Below are 26,839 nucleotides of genomic sequence, written 5' to 3' on the forward strand. Positions count from 1 at the left end.
TCCCAGGGCAGTTGGAGGGCCTAATTTTCCATTCCCTCCCTGCCACCCTCCCTAGATTAAGTGTTGTAGAAGTGTACCAGAGGTTTCCAGCTTGCAGGCTTTGGGAACTGCAGCCTGGAAGCTGCCCCCTGCCTGCCAGGCTGCCTGTGGCAGACAGGTTCGGGGGACTAGGCCTTCCCAAGGCAGATCTCAGGGGTGGCGGAGAACTGAGAATACTGGTTTAAGCAATTTCTTATTGGGATCTTCCAACCACCTCTCTGAGCCTCTTGGGAACTCTTGACCTTTCTGGCCCCAAGTTTGAGAACCGTGGATTTAGAGTGTTGACTTTCACTTTCTCAAGGCTCAGCTCAAACACTCAGCTTGCTTACTTGGTCCCCAGAGAGAACCTTCCAACCCATCGGAATAAACAGCACTAAACATCCTCTGCATCTGCCTGAGTTTAGTGGGGGGAAGGCCTAGGAGAAGGGACACTTTGCTCTCTTCCTTCCCAGTGGATGTGGGTATCATCCTGAGTGCCCTCCGGCCTCTCCCCGCTGTGGTCCAGTCTCAGATTCTCCAGAAGTGACTCGATCTCCGGTCCTGCCACCCTGACCCGAGCTTAGGGCCAACCTCACGTTTTGACACATGGCTACACTGAGCAAGGACTTGCGTTTCACTGCCGTCACCACTGGGTCATCATCGTAGAGGACACGGAGAGAAAACAGCAAAGCTGTGTCACCTCTGATTTCAGGGGGTTGAGGCGTTCCAACCTCGTGCTAGAGTTTTGCTTCCTGAGCACTTCCTTCTGGAAGTGGCTGCTTCTCCCCATTCCGTTTACACCGTGGGTGCAGCTGAGTGTCGTGTTGGGGCCTGCGTCCCGCCCTGCACTCTCCCTGTACCCGGTCTTGTGGTCCTGCCTCGTTCCCTCCACCGTTGTCCCAGATAAAGCCAAGGATTGTCATTGTCATTTCTCTTCCGTTTAAACTCACAGCAGTATCTTGTGTCTTCCAGCAGTGTTAGCCCCCATGTCCCTTGGCTTTCCAGCCCTGGGCTTCTAGGCAGACTGTCCTCCCCATCAAGTGACCGTGTGGGTCGCATCCTGTCTCGCTCAGGCCGCTTCTTCCTGGGAGCACCCCCTTCTCTCCTGTGTTGTTCGTGACCATCAACAATGTATGTGGAACCTGCTGAACAGGTAACTTCAAGTTCAGTAGAAAGATTCCTGGGGTGTCTGTCATCTGGGCGACTTCATACTTTAAATCTTTCCTACAGTAACCCCAGTACCACAGCCATAGCACCTGTGAGTCTGCTTAGGCTGGTGACTGGGTGGCTTGTAAACAGCAGACATTTGCTGCTCACAGCACCAGAGGCAGCACGTCCAAGGTCAGGGTGCCAGCACAGTCAGTCTGGTGAGGGCCCTTCTCTGGGTTGCAGACTTGTCGGACCCTCACAGGGTGGAAAGGGCGAGGATGCTTTGCAGGCTCGCTTTATGAAGATACTAATCCCACTCATGGGGGCTCCACCCTCATGACCTAAGCTCCTCCCAAGGCCCCTCCTCCTAACACCATCACCTTGGGGGTTAGGATTTCACCATAAGATCTTGGGGCAGGACACATTCGGACCGCAGTGGCGTCTCTTTGGCACAACAATGCCTAACTTAAATGCTGTAGCTTCTTAGTGTGTGGGTATCTTTTCCTTGAAAGATCTCGAGTGTCAGTCACCTATTCAACAAGTATTTGAGTATCTGCTGTGTGTCAGGCAGAGTTGTAGGTGGGCCCAAGTCCCTGCTTCCCAGGAGCTTGCACCCAGTGGCTTCTTGGAGAGTGACGGTAGTGTGGCATTTTGCTCTGCTCTTCTGTACTCCTTTGAGTAGTTCAGTCATCATTTGTGTAACTGATTTATTTTGCTTAAAAAAAATGGAGACTCCATTTAGATCATAAGAAAAATACCAGAGACACCAAATGAAATGTGCATCTAGCAATCTGACATGAGCGAGGGATGTTTTAGGTACCTGAAATCTGAGTCCTCCGCTCAGTCTCTGGACCCCTGCCCCCTTCGAAGCAGGTTCGTGCTCTACCTGGTGTGATGGCGGTCTGGCCTATGCTCAGGATTTTCTGTTTGAGCAGGTACAAAACCGATGTATTGAAGAGTCGATGTAAGAATTTGGTGGCCGACCTGTGAAGGGTATAGGGATGCTTTTTGTGCCCTGATGTGTTCAGTCCCTGGAGTTGTGTTCAATTGTCTGTCAGGACAGGTGTCCGGTCTGGTCAGCCATGGCCAGAGTGGCCACACAATTACAGACCCGCCTGCAGAGCCTTGGTCCGTCATGGGCGAGGTGGATGCGGGTCTCAGATGCCTGGGCATCACGAAAATCTGTGTCACAAGCAGACTCAGTTTTAACTCGTATTTATTTAGCTGCTGTGGGAGTCATCTGTGGGGCACTGATTAATACATAATATGTCATCTATAAAGCAGCCTTTCTTTTGAGTTCTGTGTTTGTGCAATGAAATGTGGCTCAAGAAGTTGTACATGATGTATAATTGAAAAAATGCTTTCAAAAACCATTACCAGGTTCGTTTATTTAGCAATTAAGTAATGTCGTGTCATCTGAATACCTTGTGATCTGGTTTTGGCTTAACTTCATTTGGTAAAAGATAATAATAAATGACATGCATTAAGGAGTGGTATTGATATGCCAGGCCCACGTGAAGTAATTTGCACTGTGTATGACACGAGGGTGCATATTTGATGAGAATTTGCTTGTTTTATGTGGATCTTAAATTCACAGCAGAAAATTCTGAAACACCGAGAGTCCCCAGTGTGCATGTCACTTAGCTTCAGCAGCTCAGAGCACATCACTGTCTCCCTCCCCTGTGCTCCCCACTCGGGTATCGTAAAGTGAATTCCATATGTATATCATTTCTTGGTGTTAGTTTTAACCAGAATGTAACTTTTAAATTTAACTTCACATTGGTTTGTTCGAACTTGCTTGTTTTCCTCAATTGCCATTATTGAACCTTTGAAGGTTCTTCCTTGTCTCATTTGGATTTTAAACATTATTTGTGAATTTATGGTTTAACTTAAGTACTTTCTGCTATAGATAAAGGCACTGTCTCATGCTACCTTTAAGTGAAGAATAATCCAGCTGATTATACCCTTTTGAAAATTAGGGTTTCTTTCCTCCTTGACCTCCCTGCCTGGTGCAATTAACCAAGAGCGCCCGCCTCCCCGTGTGTTAGTTTCAGGAGCTACATCAGTTCAACTGGATTCTTTCAATGTGAAAAAATTTTTTGAACACTAATCATGCTCATAATTTCCTCATCTGTAAATGTGAGTGTTGGAATAGCTGGTTGTCAAAGTTCCCTTTTGGTTTTGTGGGTATAAAAACCCCCACATCTAGCCGAAGGCATAATTGTTGGGACCTTCAGTTGCTTTGGGACTGAATGACTTCTACCTAGGGAATGATTTGAAGAAAATGCCCCTATCGTATTTTGGTTTGGCCTATTTTGGCAGAGCGCCACATATATGTCCCTTACTGTGGGCCACCTCTGGGGAGAAGTGGGTGTGGGAAGGCCACATGTGGCCCTCAGAACTGCCCCTCCCCCCGGGAATCCCAGAGGTCTGCTCTGTTGTCTCCTATCACCAGTCTCTCCCACTTCCCTTTTGTGTCCTGGGCAGCAGTGGGAGACCCCCAACTTTGTTCCAACTATACTCATCGTGCCTCCTGGAATTTCTGTAACAAAGTCGGTTACCCTGCCTTTGTCCCTTACTTCTGCAAGCATTACAAATGTTTCAGGGCCCTCTGTCACCAGGCATATGACAGGTGGGCCATCTGGCTGGTGCAGGGTCACCCAGCTGTCAGGGCTGCTTCCTGTGCCTCGCCTCCCCACCCAGAGAGGGCTGCTCCCTGGCCCAGCAGGGGACCTTTATGACATTTTGAGCATGATCAGAAAAAGGAACTTGTGGATTTTCTTCTAGGCATGGTCACTCGAGCGGCTGATGCAGGCTAGCTAGCTGCGTTCCAGCCTGTCCAGCTGGTTGGAGCTCACTTGTGCCAGCAGGGTGATTGATGTCAGCTCTGCCCAGACTGCAGGGACCTTTAGCCAGCAGACCACAGGTGACAGGTGAGGAGTGACACAGCCCTCTGGTTTCTTTCTGATTTGACTCAACTGAGAGTCATCACTGCCAGCCATAATTTTTCAGATGGCCTCTGCTTTACTCTGGCTGTGAGCTTCTTTCTGTCCTCCTTGGGGCCTCTCTGGTCACAAAATAGAAACGTCTTAGGTGTGTCAGATGCACGAGGTCTAGTCCAGGGAATGGTTATAAAAGTGTGTGAAGGGCTGAAGGGGCCAAAGGGGGAAGACATGTTTGTTACCCACAGAGCAGAAACTGAGAAAGTTTCTGCCGGCTTCTAGGTCCGCAGGAGCAAAACAAGGACATGGGAATCCCCCAGAACCCAGGAGCAAGACCCCGCCCCCACCCCTACCCGGCGCTCCCCCACCCCCAGCAGGAAGCCTGTGCTGTTCTGCCCTAGGAGCTAAGCACAGCCTGAGCCTCAGCAACTTGCTGGACCGGCATTGCCCCTGCTGTTTTAGATCCCCTGCTTGCTGGGGCGGGGCGGGGCGGGGCTCTGGGAGGGGCAGGTCCTCAGTCTTCCTCCTGCCTTTTCATGTTGCACCAGGGCCTCTCTTTGGCAGAACGTAACCAAGAATCCAGCGGGCAGGGCCTGGGAAACGTAGCCCCAGCGGTACAGAGGAGAGCATGGTCGGGTAGCAGTGGCTTGGATGCCAGGTCACATCTGGCACAGGGATTCTCCAGAGTGTGGGCGGGATGAAGTGACCCGGTGTGCCCTGGCACGCAGGGGCAAATGGTGGCTGCCGTATCATCTTCTGTGCGTGGCTCACTAGAAACGGACTACTGATAATATGTTCATCATGCATCGTGCAGACTGCACTCACAGGAAGGTATGGAAACCCAAACCAAAAGTTGGGCACAACCGTTCTGGCTAATAGAAATGAATATTAAATGACTCGGCTGCAGCTGCACCGTGGGGAAGTCACCAGCCGTCCATGTGTGCACTGCGCATCTCGGTGGTGGTGTATACAAAGGCTCGGCGAGGGGACTGTGGTTCCCTCTAGTGCAGAGTGGCATCGGTGGAGGGACAAAACCACTCTTTGAAGCCCTGGAACACGCTGTTCACAGCTGACAAGCAGGAAGCAACCGCGAGCTCTCCTGCACAGCCCTGCTGAAGCGCAGCTTGGCATTGCTGATGGTAACGAGGCTCACACAACAGCAGAGTGGTGTCGCTTATCCATTCAGCCCCTGCTTCCCTTCTTCCGCTAACAGGAAGCTTTCTTGTTGCAGACCCTGACTTGATTCGGCTCCCTGGATCTCCCCATTCCTTGTTCGCATCTGGGCTTCTTCTCCCGGTCTCCCCCCATTGTGCTCAGAGGAGCTGGTACCCCTCTTGAGCTCCCTGAAGCATGAGACGAAGTTGTCCTAAGGGCGGGATTTTGGCTGGGAAATCCTGTGTGTGTGGGGTGGGGGGGACCGGGAAAGCCACCTGCCTCTCTGCTCTGCCTCTGTCTGCACCCTGCAGACTGGCTTCCCTCCCTCGGCACATGTGGTGGGCAGTCCCCAGCAACAGCACGGAGGCCGTTGGCCTAGCAGAGTGTTCTGTACAGTACCTCTCAGGCTGGCCCTTCTCTGGTCCACGTTGGTCAGGTGCCTACTCTGAGCTGGTCCGTGGACCATCTCCTGCAAGGGAGGAGGAGGGTGTTCTGGAGAACATACCTGCCCTTATTACGTGTGCATGGGGATGGGCAGAGGGCAGCTGAGGGCAGAGGGGAAGCCACTGGTTCTGGGCAGCCTCCCTCTGGACTTTTCCCGACCAGGCCTCCACACAGTAGTGCCAGGTGCTGTGACTCTATCAGCTGGCAGGGCATCGTCGGCCAGAGCCCCAGTGCGTTTCTCCTTGGACTGTAGGAAATAATGCCCTTGCAACTGCTGCTTGTGTGCATAAATCGAGCCCGTGGCTATTTTAAAAAGACTGTCATGAATTTGCTCTAAGAATATCTTCTTTTAAACTCAGAAATTTGGTTTTCGTGAAGTATTAAATTGAGAAATTATTGAGAATAATTTGATTCGGCATGGTTAGTGAAATGGGTTTATTTGAGTCCCTCCTGAAATGAACAAAGAAGATGACACCCCGAGCTTTTAATCTTTTTGCATTAATTTAATTAAAGGGGATACTTTAAGTCGATTGCCCTTATCATCCTTTATCAGAGTACAGCAGCATTGCCTTGTACCCCTACTAAGTGAGAGGCTTGCAGCGTTATAGCAAAACGTGGCTTCCGGGCACAGAATACAGTCCCTGAGCCAGACATGGTAGAAGACCGTGGCTCCATGGGTGGGTAGGGAGAAGGGAGAACTTGTTCCTCACCGGTTGAGCCTGGCACAGGTGGAGGGAAGGCATAAAGAATGCTGGTTTTATTCCACTAACAATGTGGCTTTTGAATCAGACCCTTTGGTTAGTGTATTGTTTAAAATGCACGCTTCCCTGTGGGCACACGTACATCCCTAGCAGGACATTTGTTTTGTGGGGTTCATATAGGCTGTAGGATGGGATTCATTTTCTTAGCTGCACAAAAAGAGGAACCAACGTGTGAAAAGCAGCGTGGGGATGCCACCGCCTGTGTGGGGATGTGTGATCAGACTCCCTTCTGCTGGCTTACATAATATCGTATACACGCCCACACGCTTTACAACTGACTGAATTCTCCGGACTTTGCTGTTCCTCTATTATTTAATTCACTTTGACCCTCTTTGCAAGCTCTTCCTCCTCCCATTTTATTTAGTTTTGTTTTTTCCTCATGGTATGGCATCGCTTTGATGAAAAATATTTTGGATGCACTAGAAATGAGGCATACGTTTTTACTAAAAAAAAATTTCTGATTATGAGATTAATCAAGACTAATATATATCATAGAATATTTGAAAGCTTCTGAAAGTGAAATTTTCAGTGCAAAAGCTTTGCTTCCCAGCATTTAGGTTAAATGGGGGGCATTGACAGTCATGAATGCTTGGATATCTATCACCATATTTCCATAGTATGGTTTTTACGTATGTAAACGTGTGTAAAAGACACGCGCCCTTGTTTTTATTTGGTATCTGGATTAAAATTCTTATTTTCATCCTCAAATCCTGCTTTTCCCTCATGCCCCACATAGTGTCCAAATGGGTGTGGAACAAGGTGGCCGTCTTTCACCAGGACACCTTTGGGGGCAGAAAAGGGCACTATTAGTATATTACACTGAGCCAACAGTCACAGACCAGAAGGTAGCGTGTGGTTGCCGAGCCTTGAAAAACTGACATTCTGTCTTCGCATGGCCCGGATCAGGCCTTTCTCTCCCACTTGGCCATACCCCTTTCGTCCTCCTGCTTCTGGACTCTTTTCCCTCTCATCAATGCCTTTTATTGGTACTGGGCTTGATTTTCTAATACACAGATCTACTTGTTACACTTTTCTCCTTATAAACCTCTGGGTCCCCATTTCATGATAAAGTCTGGGCTCCTTAGGGTTATTAAAGGGCCCTAAAAAATGGGATCTTTGCTTCATCTGCCACCATTTAGTACTTTTAAAATTTTATGAACTGATCACACTGGTCCCTTCCAGCGAGGCCAGGCACTTTCACACACGGTGCCTTTGCACATGCTGTTCCCAGCACTCGGCCTGCCTCCCCCACCGCCACCACTGCTCACCTCCTTGCACATGGCAGGACTGAAGTGGCATCGGCCCTTTGAAGCATCTGGATCACCCTAGAACTAGAACCGGTGGCCCATCTTAGGAGGCTTCCTGGGCCTCTCCTGTACATCTGCCTTTGAACACTCACACCCTTAATCCCGAGAGGCAGTACAGATCTGGTCCCCTCACGTGGATCATGGCCTTCCACCTGGCGTTGTGTGACTTTGGTCTGGTAAGGCTCTTTGTGCCTCAGTTTTCCTATCTGAGAAATGGGGACAATGGTCATATTTATCTCCTAGGAGAGTTGTAAGGTATATAGAGTGGTGCCTGAAAAGAGCCTGTTACTTGGCGTGTGATAACCCTGCAGTCAGTGTTGTCTGTGACTAGTGGTAGTCATCATCTCTCTGTGTCCACGTCTGTGTCTTCATCTGGCACCTGAGTCCGTAAGTAGAAGGACTCTGGCGGTGTAGTCGGGCTCACTGGGTGTTTGCTGAATGAACTGGTGTACGTGCATATATACTAGTCCCAGCGTATTTCTTGCTGTAACGCATTTGGGTTGAGATCAAATACATAGAGCTGCCGATTGCTTTGGTATCAACATGACAGTATCCAAGGGACCTGAAGACGCTGGGTCCCTTAAGCCAAGGGAGCAGCTCGTGGACAAAGACCTGATTTCCTTGTGGGTCCATCCGCTCCCTCACTCCATTCTTGCTAGAGAAAAGCTGGGGGGAAGGGTGGCCACGTGCTAACCTGTGACCACGATGGGAAGCCCCCAACACCAAGATTGCAGGTTGTAAAACCCAGCGTCTGCCTGGGAATCAGGATTCTATCTGAGTGGGAAGTCTCGCTAGGTGGTTTCTCGCTCCTCCCATCACTAGTTTCGAATAGTTTGGGAGGGTGACTTTCCTGGTTTTGTCGTCAGCAGACCGGCTGAACAGGCCTGGGGAGTAGTGATGGGCTCTCCTTCTGGCGGGGGGAGGGGGGGGAGGGGGTACCAGGCACATCCCTGATGGCTTCCCACAGACCAGGGGGAACCAGTCATCTGCCTGCCCCTTGCGGCCAATGTTCCCTCAACACCAGTCCCCTGCCTTCCACCTCTCCATCTCAGTGATGGTTGGGCTGAAGGCCTTTGGAGAACTTGAGGGGAAACGCCATGTATACTCAGCACTCCTTTCTTAACTATGAAAGTTAATTTAAGTGCGACACAAGTCCTTACCTCGGGAATGCTGTCCACACATCATGTCTGTGTTCCCAGCACCCTGCTCTTGAATTCCACTAGTAGCTAGTACTTTTCTTTCTTTGTACTTTGTTGGAAAGTAAAGCGGGCGGCCTTAAAATCCTATGAAAGGTGGTTTTAAAATCCTCGCAAGATCTGCCGTGCTTGCTGCCGAAGCAGCCGGGGAAACAGAGTGAGCCTGAGTCTTAGCTGCTGCTGAATTAGTGCCAAAAGGGGTCTGGCAAGCCTCACCGTGGGCTGCTCTTTAAAATATGTAGATTGAAAACTGAACAGTAATGGCGATGAAAATGTTCTGAGTCGTGTTTAGAGGTGCCAAAAGGGCCGTTTGTAACCTAGCCTGAGTGTGGCTGGTCCGCATCCCTCCTTTCCTCGGGGAACCTCGTAGATTGTCACTAAGAAAAGAGGCTTCCCTGACCACCCTTCTAGCATGTGTGTGCTTTGAACACGTCTTCCTAAAACCCAGGAGATGGACAGCCTTCCCCACAGACTTGAGCTCACGTCTGGTTAGCCCTGCTTCATGAGGAAGGTGCTCGGGAATGCCGATAGCCTCATCAGGGAGCAGCGCAGCCGGCTGGGGACCTCGAGAGATTCTTTTGAAACGAGGAGCCTAGGTGTGTGCCTTGCAGGGACACCTTGTTACAATTCAGTAAGCCAGTCACGCACGAAGTACTTTTCTACCTGTGGAGGATGAGGACAGAAGGTGGACAGTAAAGTAGGGTCTGCACGTCCTGGGGCATCCAGCTCCCCACCAAAGTCTCCCCTCTGTACAGGTGGAAGGAGATGGGTTGGGGAGGGGCAGGGGCACAGTGTGGCCTTGCACCTAATGTTGCTGTTGGCTGCCCTTTGCTGCCGTATTTCCTAATGGCAGCATAGGACGTAGTTAGATTTGTTTACCTTAACTGCTAATCCTTTATGAAGAGTGCTTGGTAATTTGTAAAGCGTTCCATTCCATATGTGGGGGGCTTTAGGTCAGTTACACGGGTAAAACTGTGTATGTTAGTAACTGTTGTTGGAGCTGATGTTACTCTTGTTATGGCATTGTTGATACTTGGATTTCGGTACATACCCGTACCCACGGGGAGTGATTTTCTGTTGACTGTCTTCTATGGAAGCTTTTTAATTTAACTAATTTATTTATTTAATTTTATTTTAAATGACTAAGTAATTTTTTTTGTTCTTCCTTAAGAGCACTGTAAGTTCTGGAGAACAGTGTTTCGTGGTCACCGAGTCTGGTGATTATTGCATTATGTTTCTTTCCTCAGAGATACACAAGCAATTGTCTGCTCAGAGGTGTTTTAATTTCTTTGATCATGCTCTAAAAGAGACTTTTCATGCTCTGTGTATGACTTTGCAACTGTTTTAAAGCCCTTAAATGGCTAAAGTTGAGGAGAAGATCATCTGGTTCTTTCTCCCAAGTTTGGCTCTCTGATGCGCCTTCCAAACTGCTGGGCTGTGGACAGGGCAGGCTGGAGCGTGCTGGAAGGGTGGCAGCCGTCTGGCTTGGAAAGTAGCTCCCGTGTCCCCAGAAACTAACTGCGTGCCTTTCCTAGGGCTGCGGCCACCAAGTAGCACAGACTCCGTGGCTTAAAGCAACAGAAGTTAATTGTGTCACAGTTCTGGAGGCCTGAAGTCTGATGTCCAGGTGTTGACAGTTCCTTCTCCCTTTCACACCTGGAGGGGAGAATCCTTCCTTGCCTCCTACTGGCTTCCGGTTGCCCCAGGCACTGGGGTTCCTTGGCTTGTGGCTGCACTCGTTGCCCTCTTCATCACGTGGTGGCCCCCATGGGTCTCTGTCTTCTTCTTCTTCTTCTTTGTTTCAATCTTTATTTTTGAAAGAGAAAGAGTGCAAGTGGGGGAGAGGCAGAGAGAGAGGGAGGCACAGAATCCAAAGCAGGCTCCAGGCTCTGAGCTGTCAGCACAGAGCCTGACACAGGGCTCGAACCCACGAACTGTGAATTCATGACCTGAGCTTAAGTCTGATGCTTGCCCGACGAGCCACCCAGGCGCCCTGGGTCTCTGTCTTCTTATAAGGCCGCAAGTCATACTGTAAGGTTAGGGGCTCACCCACCATGCTCCCTTGGGACATGTGCTATTGGGAGGTGGAGAAGAACACGGATGCAGGCTTCTCTGCCTCTGTCTTGGTTCCACCTTGGCTCACCTGTTAGGTGCCAGCCTGTCCCCGGAATGGACTTGTACAACTGCAGGGTGACAGGTAAAGTCCGAGGACACCGTCATCACGCTGGGCCACGTCCGGGGGAACGTGGTGGCTGTGGAAGACTAGCCTTGTGTCTTTTAGAGGAGGAGACATTTAGCAATTCACATGAATCCTTTGCAGAGTTGCTTTAGAGAAGTCTCTTTCCTGTAAATAAAAATATCACAGCTAGCAAAAAGCAGTTTGGTCTTGTTTTACTTTCCTAAAGTAAAGTGCAACGTGTAAAAGTTGATGTATATATGTTCCGTGACTCACAGCCTTAATGGTGCACAGTCTTCATCTGGTCACTGTCTGGACGACAGAGGTATGGAGAGAACTCCGTTCCTTATAGGCCACATGTTCTACCACATCAGCTGCGTTTGGGCTTTAACAGAGAACAGAAATACATGTCCTTGTCCAGCACGAATTTCTAGCACGCATGCGTGAACAGAACTGAAGACATACCTGTTGCAGTTTTTGTAAAGGCAGTCTTAGATGTGAACAAGTGGTCATTGATTCTGTTGAAAATGTTACTCTGCTCTTAGGAGAACGTGGCTTTTTTAGTTTACATCTTTTCTCTAGTTGATGTCAGAACTTCCTTATCAATCACAGTGTGCTAACTGGCATATTTATGAACTAAAGCGGCCCTTGTGATCATTTAGTTGGTTGGTTTTCCATTTTTAATTAGTGAGGTGTGTTTTTAGTGGCACAAGTAACCCAGCACATGAGGCACGACTTGCCTGTCATCCCTGGGATGGAGGCATGGTTAACAGTCTCTGTGTTAATTTGTTCCTGTTCACATGTTGCTTAGATGGTAACCATTCTACAGGTCAATCTGAGTTGCCTTTGACAGAATTTGAGGCAAAAAGCAGAGCTAGTGACTGCACGGTGCCCTCATGCGGAGATCCTGCCCCGTCGCTCACATACAGCATGCTTTCTGTTTAGGGTAAAAGTACTTGATGCAGAACTGGCTCCGTGCTGGCCTCACTCGCTGGCTGCAAACCGTGCACACGGTGTGGCACGTGTTCATTTGTATAGCCAGTGAGAAGCATTTCCTCCTGCACGTGGAGCTAGGGGGGGAAGGGGCGAGGAGAGATGAACTTGCTTACATAGCACATTGTTTCGGATTTCCTTTTGAGGCCAGAAAGTGTTGGTGTGGCCTCTATGGAAGCGAAGGGGCATGCGGCCTTCAAGAACTATTTCTACGTGTGTTTCTACCATGTGCTAGAGACTGTGCTAGGAATGCCCAGAGGAACGGCGCATCCTTCCGGCCTTCCCATGTCCTAGTGGGGAGGGCGGAGGAGTATACGACGTGAAGAGGTTTGCACAACACAAGTGAGCGTGAATGTACTATTATCATTTGTGTATGCTACTAACTGCTAGCGTTTCAATGGAGCATGTGAATGGGTCAGGCCATTGTAGTAAATGCTTTCCATAAAAGATTCTTGCTCAGTCTAGTGGAAATGATAGCACCTTCAAAACTATGAACAAAGGGTATGAAAATTTGGCTTCTGGAGGGAGCATCTGTCTCCCTGATCTGGGTCTGGTGTCCATCCACCGCTCCAGGCCCCAGGGAGTGGACAAGGTACGTGATCACTAGTGTTTCTGACATTTCCCATTTCAGTGCTTTTTTTTTTTTTTTTTTTTTTTTTTTTAAATGTTTTTATTTATTTTTGAGACAGAGACAGAGCATGAGCAGGGGAGGAGCAGAGAGAGAGGGAGACACAGAATCCGAAGCAGGCTCCAGGCTCTGAGCTGTCAGCACAGAGCCCGACGCGGGGCTCGAACTCACGGACTGTGAGATCATGACCTGAGCCGAAGTCGGACACTCAACCGACTGAGCCACCCAGGCACCCCCCCCATTTCAGTGCTTTTAAGCAATGCATAGTATTTCATCCTATAGTACTAATATGTGGCTAAAGTTAAGAAATTGTGAATGCAGGGGTGAGCAGCCTCACAATTCAAAATGTTTTCTGGAGCAGGCATTTGGTTCTGGGTAATGTGGTTGAGAGCCCAAGGTGGCCGCGGTGTTTGTGTACTGGTGGGAAAAGAACTGAGGACAGTCTTCCCCTCCCTACCAAGGAGCCCAGTTGGAAGCTTCCTTCTCCTGTGACGTCTGTTAGCCATAGAAAATTGTCATGGTGTCATCATGGGAGGGACATATGCATGTAATTCCCATCAGTCACAAAGATAAAATTAAAACGGAGTAAAAGTGACCAATCAAAAGACATCCAATAGCAGAAATTTAATGCTGCCTGGTTTACCTCTTCTCTAAGCCTGAATGGACCCACAGATGGGTTTTCCTGCCATGAAATAAGGGGCAGGTTAAGTGTAAAACCGCCGGAATAGAGTAGAGCCGCTGAGCTAGCTCGTGCAACCAGCCTCAGTGTCGGCTTAGGTATTTGTAGCCTTCCCGCTGAGTCTGGGGTCGCCTTGCCCTGTGCAGCATGATGTTTGCTATTGTGCTTTGTAGGAAAAGACCCGGGAGAACTCAGTCGTATGCAGAATGTCACCCCTGGGCTAGCAGGAGGTTGGGCGGAGGGTGCTTAATTCCTAGTAACTGTGATGTCCGTTTATTTACTTGTTCTTATCTGGCGTGCTGAAGAAAATAGATGATGATAGCTGGTAGCAGTGAAATACTTCTGGTCCTGAAAGACACTCTGGGGAGACACAAATCATTGAACCCAGACCATTTTTCCCCCGTACATATTATCTTTTGCCTTTTTTTTTTTTTTTTTTTTGCATCTTTTCATTTATGTGTGTCTATGTGTGTCCACTCTTTGCCCATCTGTCGATTTTCTCATTTACCTTCTGCCTTCTTTGCCTTATTCTCATGTCCCCTGCATGGTACATTTCTCTATCAGTTAATTAATTCACTCATCCAGCCTTTTATCGATCATCTCTTCTGTGGAGGGCACCGCGATTAGTGTTGTGGATGGAACGGTAAATTGCAGACCGTCTCCACACCTGATAGAGGGAAGAAAGAGATCTGTATACAGATGGCTCTGATACCAAACACAACACTTATTTTGAGTCTATGTAATAGCAGTTATCATTAACTGAGCAGCACTTGCTGTGAGCCAGGTCTGGCCGTAAGCACTCACTCATTTCTCCTGGCCCTAGGCAGCACGTGCCAGCTCAGGCTGGTCTAGAAAGGTCTCTGGGTTTGGAGCCTTTGCCTCCAGCCTTGGGGTTGGCCTTGAACCCCTCCTGGGTCTTGTGTCTGCTCCTCCCTGAGGCACGAGCCACTAGTGGGGTTCCTTCAGCTCGGGGCCTGTATGTGTGTTCAGGAAAAGGAAGAATTGTCACCATCACAGGGCTGTGAAGAAGAACTGAATGCTTTTGTAAAGGACCTGGCACGTGCTGGCCCACAGTATGGCTCTGAGGAGAGCTGCAGCCTGGCGCTTCCAGCTCCTGTCTCCACCACTGCCTTTCATTTTTCTGCCTCCTCCAGTCCTGGCCTCTGCCCCTTCCTCCCTCCCACCCTCCCCAGGCTCCAGCATTGCCCCTTCCTGGGTCTCTTCCCTCCCCACTTGTCATGGAGGCCAGGAAGGCTGCCCTCCTCCTGGCTGGCTGCCTCAGTGCCCGACCCTGCCTGGCCCCTCTTAGCTGAGTGACCCCTGGGCAGCTTTCCTGACCTCTGCTCCTCATCCACATCTCTCACGAGTGATCCACTCAGTGCCTGCTGTCTGGCGGCTGCCCGTTCCTCCTGCCCTCCTGATCCATAGTCCACAGCCCTGCGTTACTCAGCCCTCTTCCTCTTTCTTGGGTCCTTTTCTTCATACTGAAGGAGGGTCACTTCAGTGCCGTGGAACGTGTGGAAACCCTAGCCCCAGTTATGATCCAGTTGCTGGCCCTGCCTGGGCCAGCTCCCCCATCTGGACTGAAGTGTGCACCCCTACCCAGTGTTCATTGTTGAGGTCCTAGCCCCCTTGCATGTCTGTGTTCGGGGATAGAGCCTCGAAGGAAGTCCTCAAGGTTAAAGAAGTTCATGGTGGGGCGGGGATCTGATAGGACTCGAGCCCTCCTGAGAAGAACACCAGGGAACTGGGTGTCTTTCTGCCACGTGAGGACATGGCGAGGAGGCGGCTGTCTGCAAGCCAGGGACAGAGCTCTCAGCAGGAACCAAATCAGCCCACACCTTTATCCGGGACTTTCAGCCTCCAGAACTAGGAGAAAATCAGTTTGTGTTGTTTAAACCACCCACTCTGTGGAATTTTCTTACGTTAGTCCAGGCGAACTGATGCAGTGAGCCTCATCGGGCCCCTCACTGTGGGGGAGACCATCCACCCCCAACCCCTCCGAGGACATCCCTGCAGCCAGGTTCCCTCATGTGAAAAAGGAGGCTTGCCTTGACAAGAATGAGGGGTGGGATGGGGAGATGGAAATCGATGTTTTTTTTGCTTTACTTTGGACCCATGCCCATTCTGTAAGAGGAACTCATCCCCTGGCGTGAGCCTGGCTCCTCTGTGACGAGGACTGTGTACAGACTCCTGGCTCACAGGTCACTTGGTAGCAATTTGCAGGACCAGGGGGACCGAGTAGACTCCTGCCTCTCATTTACTGCCCCCCAGGGGCCAATTCTACTTGGGACCCCACTCTAGATTGTATCTGCTGCACCAGGGTGCAGACATGGTGGTGGGGGGAACTTTTAAGCACTGACTTTCTTTTCTCTTTTGTTTATTTGAATTTGGGGGGTTTGGAAGAGGGAGGAAGGAGACCAGTTCTGAATACAGTGAGTCTTTCTAACCAGCTATGTGAATTGGAGATCAAAGTGAGACACTATTGCTGTCATTGGTTGAAAGGATTTTTGTGGCCTGGAAACTCCTGCACTCATAAAATACTCTCCAGTGGAGTAAGCCATTGTCTAAAAGTAGGTTAAAAGAAGAGGGAAATTCTTCTGTTTGCTACCGTTTCTATCAGCCCCATTTACGTTATGACTGTTCAGCCTTTTGCGTATGCTTAGGTTTTTTTTTCCTCTGGTTTGTATCCTTGGATTCATAGTCTATCAAAATGAACTTCTCATTAATGGGGATGGATATTCTGAAATTACTATTGTCTGTCTTCATCTCAGCAAATACTGTAAGTGGTATTCATATATGTGTATGTAGTTGTATGATATAGTAGGGTATTACCTAGGGTGCATTAGAGAATTATATACATTACATAAAACTCTTCCGTTGGCCAGGGCAGAACTTAGTAACCATCCCCAAGGTGCCTCCTCTGAGTTTTCTAGTTTTTGTTTCTTTTCTTTAAAAGTTCTGTATCTGTGGGGCGCCTGGGTGGCTCAGTCAGTGAAGTGTCCGGCTTTGGCTCAGGTCATGATCTCATGGTTTGTGGGTTTGAGCCCCACAGTGGGCTCAATGCTGACAGCTCAGAGCCTGGAGCCTGCTTCCGATTCTGTGTCTCCCTCCCTCTCTGCCCTTCCCCTGCTCATACTCTCTCAAAAATAAATAAACAAAAACAAATATTTAAAGGTTCTGTATCTGTAAAATGCATGCTTTTTTCCTAGTTTCCCTTGATTCCTTCTCTTCATTTTTTAATAGCTTTAAATCAATTATAAACCATTGTAGTTCAGTACTCTGTGCTTCAAGACATCTGTATTAATTCTGGGCATTTTTGACACAGTAAGACCGCAGTCAGGGCAGTGGATCTCTTATATATTGCCTTGAGTTCGTAAAAATGTATTCTAGTTGCATTAATCTTATCAGAATGCATAAACATTGAAAAAAAATTTTTTTAATTGGGGGCACCTGGGTGGCTCAGTCAGTTAGGCGTCTTGACTTCAGCTCAGGTCATGATCTCATGGTTTGTGGGTTCAAGCCCCGCATCGGGCTCTGTGCTGACAGCTCGGAGCCTGGAGCCTGCTTCCGATTCTGTGTCTCCCTCTTCCTGCCCCTCCCCTTCTCCCACTTTGTCTCTCTCTCAAAAGTAAACAAACATTAAAAAAAATTTTTTTAAAAATATCTTACCAGGATGCTAAGCAGATACAGACAAGCCCCAATGTAGAGTATACGACGGCCGGGATGTATTGATGTGTGTGTCTCTGCCAGTCTTTCCTTCCCCAGGCCCCCAGTCTCTTGTGATCAGACTGCCCTTCCTCAGTGGGTAGACTGGGACCTTCCAGAGGGGTGAAGACCAGGCCAAGGTTGCATTTGTACGTGCACTTGACCCAGGTGCACATAAAATGGTTTATAACTTTTTCCAACGAGAAAAAAATTAACCTGTTTCTTTTGATCCAAAGAAGAGCGTTCTTTCCAATTGAAGAACCGTTTCGCGGAGTCTTTTTGATGAAAATGATTCTCTTGGTAGATAACATCCTAATATGGGCAATAAAATGTGTCTGAGAAGCACGTTGTATAGTGTTTATTGCCCGTAATGAGCTCTTGTGAGGATCTGGCCCTGTGGTTCGTGGTTTTGAAACTTGAGATTGTTCCAGATTAGCTGCTCCCACCTCCCAATTTCTGCCTCGGGAGTCTGGAGTGGGCCCCAGCAATCCACATTTCTAAGAAACATCCAAGTGCTGCTGCTGCTGCTGCTGGTGGTCAGGGCACACGAGGAGAACCACTGTCCTGGCCACCAGACAACACTGGCCACTGGCAACAGTTAACTCCATTTCCACAAATGGATGTTGACTTCTGTCTTCACCCCCTGCTTGGAGGAGGAGCATAGAATCAGCTTGATGTGTAGTAAGTATAGTCATGTGTTAAATGCAAACGCACAGAAGAGGCTTATCTTGAAAACATCTTAATTTTTATTGCTTGTGCTATGTGAAATGTTATTTCCCATTTGTAGAATGGGAAGAATTAAAAGTTGATTTGTGAGCTAAAAATACAGTAAGTTCCTTCTTCATCAAAACCCATAAATAGGCCTGCACATTCAGACATAAAAGCAAACCATTAAGAAACAGTGCTCGCGTCCTTAGAATTTGTTGATCGGATTACAATTACAGACTCTCGTTTCTTCACTTCCTGCAGCTTGTGTAACTGCCTACCACTTATTTTTAGTAGGTCTTGCAGTGCTGACTCAGAGTGGTAACCAGTCTCTGTGCCGCTCAGTGCCATAGGCTGGCAGGTGGCCAGGCTCTTAAGACGGGTAAGGTTATACGCCTGGGCACTGTGTCAGGTGGCGTGCTGGCGAGCGGATCCTTGGGGGGATCAGCAGCCCCTTCCCCTGACCTCTTCTTGCTCCTCCACACCCCTGAGAGGAGCCGTAGATGGAGCTGCCATTTCTGGGGGGCTTGGGAAATGTGCCAGGTGGTGCTGCACGAAGCGTCTCACCACCTGATGGGGTATCTCACTGCCCTTCACCCTCCAGCCTGTCTTCACTCTCAGGCAGAGGGGGCTCAGCGCCACGGTGGGCTGCTGGAACCTCTGGCCTTGGGCTTCCATTCTCGCCACACCTGGAGTAAGTGTAACTAGGTAGAGCTGGTCTTTGGTGAGCTCCGCCAGTCTTTAAGGCTGCTGTCCAGATGGGCCTCTTGCCACCAGCTGTGCACACAGGCAAGTCATGGGAGGTGCTTTGACCTCTGACCTGTGCCAGAGCAAGACCCTGGCTGATCAGCCCGTGCACCACGTGGCCGGCGAGGAAAGCTGTCACCCACAGAGGTTCATAAGGAATCAGCCAGAATGAAACTGTCCTCCCTTTCACGTCAACACACAGATAGGAACCACTAGGATGGTTCTCTTATCACTAGAACTTGACAAGGGTTGGATGACATAGCTTGGGTGCTGTCACCTCCAGCCAGGAAACTTCGGAGCTCTGGAAATACCCTTAAGTAACATAACTGGCAAGGCACCTGAGCCACCCTGAAACCCGCGTGGCCCTGGGGCTCTGCCATTCTGCACCTTCCTTTTCTCATTTGTTAAGTGAAGGGCTTAGAGCACATCTTTAATCCTTTCCCCCCTAGGACTTAAATTCTAGTAATTTGTAAGAGAATGTTGATTTCATCTGGAGAAGCCTGGGGAAGTGATGTAAATTACAGCCACACCGATGAGAAATTGATCATTTTTCATATTCCTCATTTAACCTCTTTTGCTTTCACGTCCTTCTCCTGGCCCCAGAGAGCAGTGAGCGGGCAGGGATAGTCTCTGCCAATTTCAGGGCAGGGCATTGTATGGGTGCTTCCAATACCAATTTAGTGAATGCACCTTCCCTTCTCCCTCAGTCCTCACCAGCCAGGATTTTCCAGCAGTTTTATCTTGGCCTAATGTCCTTGGGATATCCTTGTTCTTTACTTGTGTATCAACAGTTCATTGTATGTTTACAGAGTATTCTGACGGACTCCCTTTATCACAACTGATCACAGTGACCTCTCTAAGTAAGTGCTTGGTAAGTGTATTAATTTTTATAATTTTACAGCTCAGGCAAACCAGTGCTGCGCATTCTCATTGCAGCCCGTGAGCTGGAAAGAGTGTACGTAGTGTGCTCAGTGTAAAAACGAGTCACTGCTGTTGCTACTTGTGTTTTTCACAAGACACTAAAATGTTTTACTGTCTACTGTATATTCAACAGCTGAGTAAGTTCTCAACATTTACAAATTTTGAATGAACAGATTCTTCTTCTTCTTGGGGGTGGGTGGAGTTCAAATTACTAAACACCTTATTTTGGGGTGGGGGGGAAGTGTATTCACAAACAAAAGGAAGAGCCTTGATGTCTTAGTAGTTGATAGTAAAAAGAAGGCTTATAAGGGTGTGTCAGCTCTGTAGAGGTTCACCTTCGGCCCGCTCCGCCCGCCTCCTCTGCCCCGTCCTGCCTTGGTGGCTGGACAGAGCCATTAGATTTCAGAAACGCCGTTCCCTTGTGGTGTCGCTGGCACCTAGCCAATGTTCTGGGATTACTTTAGCGACCTTCCTGTGGAGAAGGTGGTTTGGAGCCTGGTGGTTTCTGAAGGCCCTTCAGGCTGCACTATTTTTTTGATGTTCTTGACTGTCTCTCATTGTAAGCTGTGATTTCTTAGTTTCTGGGATAACCATATTCAGTGTGGATTTTTAAGGTAGAATCATAGAACGCATCCTCATGACTTCCCATTGTCAGAACTTCAGTGCGTCGTTATCAGTTAATGGCCAGTCTTGTTCCATCTAAACTCCTGCACACTCCAGTGGCTTATTTTGGAAACAAAACTGAGATACCGATTCGTTTCATCTGTAAATACTATAGTCAATACTCCAGTAACAGTAATTCCTTGATTTACCAAACCTGCAGCCAGTGTTCCTATTTCCCTATCTCAAAAGTGTATTGCTGTCAGGGCACCTGGGTGGCTCAGTCGGTTAAGCGTCCAACTCTTGATCTCGGCTTGGGTCATGACTTCGTGATTTGAGTTCCGGCCCGCGTCGGGCTCTGTGCTGATGGTGTGGAGCCTGCCAGAGAGCCTTCTGTCTCTCTCCTTTCCTTTCTGCCCCTCCTCCACTCTCTCTCCCTCACTCTCAAACATTGAAAAAATTTATTGCTGTTGAGTGGTCTATCTGATATCTCCACCCTCTCATTTTTACCCCCCCCACCCCCCCCCCACCCCCCGCATTGTGATTGATCTTTTGGAGAAAGCAAGTCTTAAGTTTTTTTGGGTTTGTCACAGCTGCAGCTTGCTAACCAGATCCTTACTTGACATGCCTCCCCACTCCCGTCCTGGTGTTTCCTGTAAGCAGCTGGTCAGGGCTGGAGCCCATTCTGGTTTGATTTTCTGGCAAGAGTGCTTGATGGGTAGTGTGTGTGCTCCCGTTGGGAGGAGGGCATGAGAACAGGCAGCCTTGGTGATCACTGCCTCCATCCATAATTCATCAGGAGTGCAAAACATCCTGGTCGTGTCGTTCCTTCTGTGTTTCCTTGCCAGATGAAAGGAATATGCAGCTGTTATCCTGAGGTACGTTTACTTAGGAAAGTCTTGCCCCCTATTTGACATCTTACAGTTCTGGTTCCCCAGCATCCTCCATTAGCCACCAGTGAGGTATTTTGTGTGTCTTTCTTTTTAGAGACATTATGAGCTCATGATTTAAGGTATTTCTTTAGTATTTTCATTCATTGCCGCTGACATCCTTGTCACCCCTCTAAGTGTCCGGTTGCAGCCAAGCTGAGCTGTTGGAGGTCACTGCCATGTTCTGCTCATGCCCAGAGTCTGTGACATAGTCACATAGTCACTGAAAGTGAGGGCCGTGCCCACCCCAGACTGGGGCCCACATTTCTTCAAAGACCGCGGTCTCCTTAGTAGGAAATGGAATTTGGGGACCACAGTTTGGGAGTTAGGGGCCATTGCTTCCAGGCTGGTTGTTGTATCTGGACCTTTTCAGTGGATAAAGGTGGATTTGTTCGTTGGTTTTGGTTTGTTTTCGCACATAATCCAGTGTAAATTCATGCTGCTATATTTAAAAAAATTTTTTAAACTTATTTATTTATTTATTTATTTATTTATTTATTTATTTATTGAGAGAGACAGAGTGAGAGCGGGGGAGGGGCAGAGAGCGAGGCAGACACAGAATCTGAGAAACAGGCTCCAGGCTCTGAGCTGTCAGCACTGAGCCTGACCCAGGGCTCGAACCCAAAAACCATGAGATCATGACCTGAGCCGAAGTCAGACACTTAACCGACTGAGCCACCCACACTTAACCAACTGCCCCAGATACTGATATTTCTAATTCAAAATTAGAATTAGAAGATATTTTACTTCTTTGGTTTTATTTTTGTATTGCTTTTCTCATGTGCCGAAAATTTTTGCCCCTAAAAAATTAGCATAAGAACTTATTTGCTTGATTATTGTATTTATACACAACACATAATGTTTAGAATACCTACCAACATTTTTACCAATAATATGAGTAGTGAAACAGCTGAAGATATCTTTGTCCTTAAGGCTTATCCCACTAGGGAAATACAGTCAAATTACTGTGTTTCAAAGTCTTTTGGAATAATTTCCCTGTATGTTTATGCCATCAACTCAGTATATGACTTGGTTAATTGGTTTCCATTCTGCTTTTGATTTTTTAGGACTTAAAAAAGTTAATATTGGTTTACAGTTATATAAACCATTTTGATAGTTCCAGAGCCAAACCAACTGTGCTTAGGTCTCATTCTGTATTTTCAGCCTCTTTTTCTCTAGCCCTTCCCATCACTATTTTTAAAAAGATTTTTTGCTCCTTCCCCCTTTTATTGCTTTTTAACGCAAGCACAGACATATATTCATACAGTTGTATATTTATTTTCAATATTACTCATTCTGTTAAATAAGTAATAGCGTACGTTACCCACTTTTCCCAAGCCTGAGTTCAGAGGTTGTCTTCTAATTACATGGCATACTGTGACTTAGCTAATCATGACATTGAATTTAACTGAATATGCCTATTTATTCAGTGATTTTGGAAAGGGTAATTGTAGAAACTGCCGTCTAAATATTTTAATCGTATTCCAAAATAGTTAAGAAAATACATGAATATTCCTGTCTTATTTTGGCTATTTTAAAACACACACACAACTTGGTCTATTTCATTTTCATGTATTCTAGTTCAGTGGGTCTCAGCGGGGTGATTTCGTTCCCTGGGAGACATTTGGCAATGTCTGTAGTGTCTGGAGACCTTTTTGATTGTCACAGCTCCAGGGAGGCTGTAGGTTACCGCCCTACAGTGCATGGGCCCGGCTCTGCGACAAAGATTTACCCACACCGACCCGTCAACGTGTCCCCGGGGAGAAACCCTCTCAGTTTCAAGCAAGCTTTTGAGAGCTTGGGTCACCTCACTTGACCCCCCTCTCTCTCTTCTCTCTCTTCTTCTTCAATAGATACATCTAGGACTTTAGGAAAACACAAGTCATTTCAAATGAAAAGACAGGAGAACATCAATGATGGGTGCCTCCCCAGGCTTGTATAAAGAAAAGTAACTCCGTACTTGAAAGCTCCATTTTAGTTTACTCTGGTATAGATCATGTGTAACCAAGTATTTTGGGGGGAGACAAATTCTGCCTTATCCCAGGTCTCAGGAAAGCACAAGTTGTTAGGTGTGTGTACCTAGAACACCAACTGGATGGTCCAAAGTGACTAAAGTTGAAATTTTGATGAGTTGGCAGCGTTCGGGGCACTTGGGTTCAGAATTGATCTTTGCCATATTTTCCGTTTATGAAAGATTCTCATTCAAAGGCGCACATGAGTGTAGGTGACTAGTGGGAAGGTGGGCATTATTGCTGTCTTATGAAGTTATTTTGTCATTGGTGGTGTCCAAGCTAACTCTGAGGATGGTGTGCATTTTTCTTATCTCTTTCCTTTGCATTCTCTTTTTATTATCTTATGAAATACTCCATTTCAGCTAGAGAAAGGAGTGAATAATTCAGTTACCCTTTTTTTTTTTTTTTTGTAATAAACCCCAAGTGTATGAATGAATAAAAGAACAAGACTGAAAGAAGGAAAAAAAAATACCTAAGAAACATACAAAGATGGTATTTGACCACACACCCTTCCATCTCAGGGCAACTGCAAAATACCCTGGATTTTTTTTTTAAGATTTTTTTTTTTTTTTTACAACATTGATTTTTATTTATTTATTTTTTAAATTTAAATCCAAGTTAGTTAACAGATAGTGTAATAATGATTTCAGGAATAGAATTTAGGGATTCATCATTTACATAGAATCCCCAGTGCTCATCCCAACAAGTGTCCTCCTTAATGCCCATTACCCATTTAGCCCATCCCCCTACCCACAACCCCTCCAGCCACCCTCAGTTTGTTCTCTGTATTTAAGAGTCTCTTGTGGTTTGCCTCCCTCTCAGTTTTTATATTATTTTTGCCTCTCTTCGACTTACGTTCATCTGTTTTGTTTCTTAAATTCCACACATGAGTAAAATCATACGATATTTGTCTTTCTCTGATTGACCTAATTTTGCTTAGCATAGTACGCTCCGGTTCCCTCCACATTGTTGCAAATGGCAAGATTTCATTCTTTTTGACTGCCGAGTAATACTCCATTGTATGTATAAACTACATCTTCTTTATGCATTCATCAATCGCTGGACATTTGGGCTCTTCCCATACTTTGGCTGTCGTTGATAGCACTGCTGTGAACATTGGCATCCATGTGCCCCTTTGAAATAAGCACACCTGTTTCCCTTGGAGAAATACCTAGTAGTGCAATTGCTGGGTTGTAGGGTAGTTCTATTTTTAATTTTTTGAGGGACCTCCATACTGTTTGTCCAGAGTGGCTGCACCAGTTTGCATTCCCACCAGCAGTGCAAAAGGGTTCCTCTTTCTCAATTGTATTGTGATTTTAATGCAATACGGATGAAAGGGGCATCCTCCCTTTTACAGGTAGGAGCCACCTGGGGGATAACAGCACTGTGTTCAGTTGCACTTGGTTGTTTGCAGAGAGGCCCTGGGAATGTGAGCACAGAGCATAGGAGGCCGATGTTTAAGGTGGGCAAGTCTGGTCCTTGATGGTTTCAGAGCTTTGGCTACCTTTTTGCCTTTGGTGGTGAACAAGAGTACCCAGTAGTTTAGTGTTATTCCAGAAGTTCCTGACATCGCTGCTCCTTTTCCTCCTTTTTCCACCTTGTACTTGCCCACTCTTTTGCATCGAGTAAATTAAGTGATTTGGGGAAAAAATGGATCGGCATTTCTCCTTGACACAATTAAATGCAATACAAATTCGATTCCAGGAAAGGAAATATATATCACTAGAATAGTTAAGATGTTAGCGATGACAGTTCACAGGTATGTCAGCCCTCTTAGGAGTTGGTTTTCTGGGCTAAATTTTATGGACTTTTTACTGGTGAGCTTTAACACTTTGTGGTTGGTTTCGACGCTGCCAGTGGGTGTGGAAATGTGTTACGATGTAGGAGGGTGGTCTTTCAGAAATAGATTGAGCCATCAAAACTCCTTTTTGATTTTAGCTTTGTGGCCCTAAGATACAAACATTTATTATCCTTTTTAGGTCTTTGACTCACACCTACCTTATCCCACCAATCCCTTTTCTTTCTGCCTCTTTCCCTGCGCCCACAGAAGAAAAGCTGACATTGATTTATAAGCTTTTCTTCCTTTGCCAAATTCAGAACCTTAGAAAATACCTCTATTTTAGCCTTTCTACTAGTTTTTTTTGGGGGAGGCCCTTAAATATGAGAGGGTTCTGAAGCCTGCGTCGACTTTTTTTTTTCTCTCTGCAGAATAAAACAAGAGTTTGTGCTGTTTCCGGGTGCCGAATGTTGCACTCATGGGTCTGGGGCAGGAAGGGACCACCAGCCCTGTTCTGTGTTGTTCCAGTGGAAGGGCAGAAGATGGTTTCCATGTCTTCCGAAGTAAGAAAAGTCGGCATGCCCAAGTGGCAGGCTGCCAGTCTGTGTGGGCAAGTGGAAGGAAGTCCTGAAATACTGTGCCCACTCACAGTACGGCGTCGTGGGGACTTCAGGGTTGGTGGAGAGTATAGCACGGCCCTCATCATGTTGGGGTTCCTGTCAGGCCTGAGGGAGAGGGCTGTAATCACATTAAGGAAAAAATCATTGATTGGGTTTCTAGCAACTCTCAACCGAGATGGGATTCGTTATGATTACCCCATAGTTGGAATGAGGGAGCAGAAGCCAAGCATGTGGTAACCACAGTTGAGACAAAGCACCTTAGATTGTGGAAGCCGATCGGCTTCTGCCTTTCTGTGGAAACAGGATGCTTCTGGAAAACAAAACCAGTTCGTAAATTTAGCCCTGAAAACTCTTTGAGCAATTTGGTGTGGAGTCATTAATTTATGGTTTCATAACTTTTTAAAGCTACTGGCACTAACTGCAGATTTCTAAAGAGTTTAATCATCCTCAGGAAGGTCTGACTGTGGGACGACTGGCTGCATTAATCTGATTCAGTTCATTTCCGAAGAGAACAAAATTATAACTACGTTCTCATTAATTTACGGGTGTGATCCATTTATTTCAGAGCCAATATTAAATTATCTCCAATCTCCAGAAGATGTGTTTTTGAACATAAGTAGCTATAGGATTTAGGATTCTCTGAAAGGAGTAGATGTTAAGGTTAGCTTGCTGTAAGATTTGTTTTCTATCTGCTGTTATTATTTTGTTGAAAGAAATTTTTATTTGAAAGAATAATGCATATAAACAAGCAAACAAAAGGCAGCTGAAATCTAACGTGGAGGAAAGCCTGCCTCCTGTCACCAGATGGCCTCACTAGAGGCAAGGCTTATAGTTTCTTGTACGTCCAGAATGTTCTGGAAATATCTAAGTAATAGGTTACTCAAGTCATTACTTTCCTTATTGTTCCCCCCCCCCTTTTTCTTATAACATAAAGAGGTTTCTCTATTACTTACTTTTAAAAATAAGTAAAACCACTGAATACGTTTTAATTGCCGAATTTTTATGGTGTGTGAATTGTATCTCAATTTAATAAAAAGTAACCTTAGAGTTTGGGGACTGATTTAGAGAGAAGAAATGAAGGGTGAAATGCTTTTATTTTCGTATTGTCAGATACAAATAGTGAGGTTCCCCAAAGATCCCTGTAGCTAGGATTAAAAACCTATTTTTATGGGTTATTTAGTTGGAGAAGCCTATAGTGAGCTCACCAAGGTTACTGATAATTAAGTTCAAATGGGTCATGAATCTCAACATAATGAGGATAAAGTGCGGGATGCACTTGAGGCAGCTTAACCAGGCAGCCAAGTGGTAGTTAAGTTTCTTCATAGATAAATGCATTTGGGAAAATAATCTCAAGTGTTCTTAACCGTATTTT

The 26,839-nt window shown here is 46.9% G+C and overlaps 1 protein-coding gene across 4 annotated transcripts in view; it reads left to right on the top strand.

Annotated features, from left to right (window-relative positions):
* Positions 1-26,839, top strand: part of NCK2 (NCK adaptor protein 2) — a 153,740-nt gene that overhangs the window by 33,940 nt on the left and 92,961 nt on the right. Inside the window, exon 2 of one of the 4 annotated variants that reach the window (XM_060610024.3) lies at positions 25,279-25,410. The exons of the other annotated variants lie outside the window; for them this stretch is intronic. The gene's annotated coding sequence lies outside the window, so the exon portion shown is untranslated. The remainder of the gene's footprint in view (positions 1-25,278; positions 25,411-26,839) is intronic. 4 annotated transcript variants of the gene reach the window in all.

The sequence above is a fragment of the Panthera onca genome, chromosome A3 (genome assembly GCF_046562875.1).
Source record: "Panthera onca isolate mPanOnc1 chromosome A3, mPanOnc1 haplotype 2, whole genome shotgun sequence".
NCBI lineage: Eukaryota > Metazoa > Chordata > Mammalia > Carnivora > Felidae > Panthera > Panthera onca.